This window comes from Choloepus didactylus, chromosome 17 (assembly GCF_015220235.1).
Source record: "Choloepus didactylus isolate mChoDid1 chromosome 17, mChoDid1.pri, whole genome shotgun sequence".
Taxonomy (NCBI): domain Eukaryota; kingdom Metazoa; phylum Chordata; class Mammalia; order Pilosa; family Megalonychidae; genus Choloepus; species Choloepus didactylus.
This window is the reverse complement of record NC_051323.1, coordinates 60,232,836-60,235,733: the sequence shown is the minus strand read 5'-3', so window position 1 is coordinate 60,235,733 and position 2,898 is coordinate 60,232,836. Positions and strand designations below refer to the sequence as shown.

At 35.6% G+C, this 2,898-nt stretch overlaps 1 pseudogene; it reads left to right on the top strand.

Annotated features, from left to right (window-relative positions):
- Positions 1-1,877: 1,877 nt before the first annotated feature.
- On the top strand, positions 1,878-2,659 carry LOC119512706 (annotated as a pseudogene).
- The last annotated feature ends 239 nt before the right edge of the window (positions 2,660-2,898 follow it).

Genomic DNA, 2,898 nt, shown 5'->3' with positions numbered 1-2,898 from the left:
GTATTAAATTGATTTTCTTATGTTGAACCATGTTTGCATTCCTGGGATAAATTCCATTTGGTCATGATGTATAATCATTTTAATATGCCATTGGATACAGTATGCTAGAATTCTGTTAAGGATTTTTTTTTTGCATTCTTCTCTGTAGCTTTTTTCTTTTAATTTTATTTTATTGAGATTGTTCACATACCATACGATTATCCAAAGATCCAAAGTGCACAATCAGTTGCCCATGGTACCATCATACAGGTGTTCATCCATCACCCCTATTAATTTTTTTCCAATTTTTAGGACATTTTTATTACTTTAGAAGAGAATTAAAGACAAAAAAGAAACTCAAATCCTCCTCTACCCCTAACCACCACCCCCCTCCATTATTGACTCACAGTACTGGTATAGTACATTTGTTATTGTTGATGAAAGAATGTTATAATATTGCTAACTGAAGTCCATAGTTTGTAACAGGTGTATTTTTCCCCTATATATCCCTCTATTATTAGCTTCTAGTTATAGTACCATACATTTGTTCTAGTTCATGAAAGAGATTTCTAATATTTGTACAGTTAATCACAGACATTGTCCACAACAAGATTCACCATTTTATACATTCCCATCTTTTAACCTCCAGCTTTCCTTCTGGTGACATACATGCCTCTAAGCTTCCCCTTTCCACCTCATTCACACACCATTCAGCACTGTTAGTTATTCTCACAATAATGTGCTACCGTCACCTCTGTCCGTTTCCAAACACTTAAGTTCAACCTAGTTAAACATTCTGCTCATAATAAGCAACCACTCCCCATTCTTTAGCCTCATTCTATATCCTGGTAACTTATATTTCATGTTTATGTGTTTACATTTTATAATTAGTTCATATCAGTGATGCCCTGCAATATTTGTCCTTATGTGTCTGACTTATTTCACTCAATGTAGTACCCCCAAGTTTTCTTCATCCACCCATTTTTTTTAAGATGGCTTTGTTCACCCACCATACTTTCCATCCTAAGTAAACTATCAATGGTTCCCTGTATAGTTACATATTTATGTATTCACCACCATTACCACTATCTATATAACAACATCTCCATTTCTTCCACAAAGAAAGAAGAAGAGTCAAAGAAAGTAGAGAGACAAAAGAAAAAGAAATTTTTAAAACATGACAGCTAAAAAGCAATGAAAGGAAAGATAGAATTAAGTTAAAGTAGATTAAAAGAGTCAAGCAGCATCACCAATGCCAAGTGTCCCATTCCCCTCCTTTATGTCCCCCTCTTATAAGCATTTAGCTTTGGTCTATTGCCTTTGTTAAATTAAAGGAAGCATAATACAATGTTTCTGTTAACTGTAGTCTCTAGTTTTCATTGATTTTATTCCCCCCCAATGTTACCCGATTTTTAACACCTTGCAAAGCTGACATTCATTTGTTCTCCTTCGTGGGAAAACATATTTGTACATTGGATCACAGTTATTGAGCACTCTAGGTTTCACTGAGTTATTCAATCCCAGTCTTTATCTTTCCTCTTTCCTTCTGGTGTCCCACAAACTCTTAACCTTTCTCTTTCAACCATACTCACAGTCATCTTTGTTCAGTGTACTTACATTGCTGTGCTACCATCACCCAAAATTGTGTTCCAAACGTCTCACTTGTCTTTTCCTATCTGTCTGTAGTGCTCCCTTTAGTATTTCCTGTAGAGCGGGTATCTTGTTCACAAACTCTGTCATTGTCTGTTTGTCAGAGAATATTTTAAACTCTCCCTCATATTTGAAAGAGAGTTTTGCCAGATATAGGATTCTTGGTTGGCGGTTTTTCTCTTTCAGTATCTTAAATATATCATACACCATTCACTGTGGAGCCAGAGGAGGAGGGGAGAGGCCTGGAAGACACCAACATTAACAAGTTGAACTCATTGCAGAAGGATAAAGTTCATCAGTTTATGATCTTCACACAATCTAGTGAAAAAACAGCAGTAAGTTGTCTGTCTCAAAATGATGGGAAGTTAGTTTGTTGCAACAATTTTTTCCAAAATCCTGAATTTTATATACAAGAGAGTATAAAAGGATAATTGGACAGAAAGAAGTTAGAACAACTATACAATAGATACCAAGATCCTCAAGATGAAAACAAAATTGGAACAGATGGTTTACAGCAGTTCTGTGATGACCTGGCACTCAATCCAGCCAGCATTGTGTGTTGATCATTGCATGGAAGTTCAGTGCAGCAACACAGTGTGAGTTCTCCAAACAGGAGTTCATGGATGACATGACAGAATTAGGATGTGACAGCACAGAAAACTAAAGGCCCAGATACCCAAGATGGAACAAGAATTGAAAGAACTGGGAAAATTTAAGGATTTTACCAGTTTACTTTTAATTTTGCAAAGAAACCAGGAGAAAAAGGATTAGATCTAGAAATGGCCATTGCTACTGGAATTTAGTGCTTAAGGGAAGATTTAAATTCTTAGACTTATGGAATAAATTTTTGTTGGAATCTCATAAATGATCAATACCAAAAGATACTTGGAATCTTCTTTTAGACTTCAGTACAATGATTGCAGATGACATGTCTAATTATGATGAAGAAGGATAATGGCCTGTTCTTATTGATGACTTTATGGAATTTGCATGCCCTCAAATTGCTGGGACAAAAAGTACAACAGTGTAGCACTAAAGGAAGCTTTTAGAATGTACATAGTCTGTACAATAAATACAACAGAAAATTGCACAATTTCTGCTGGTTGGACTGAACTGAAGATCAATCCTCACAATTCAGGCTGAGGGTTGAGACAAAACTTTAAGGATATATCTTGGATCACGTCATATTTCATTCTTCTAATAGTGGTTTGTGCTTGTCTTCTAGTCTGGGCTGCTCTAAATATTTATAATTCCAACATTGTGGAGTTC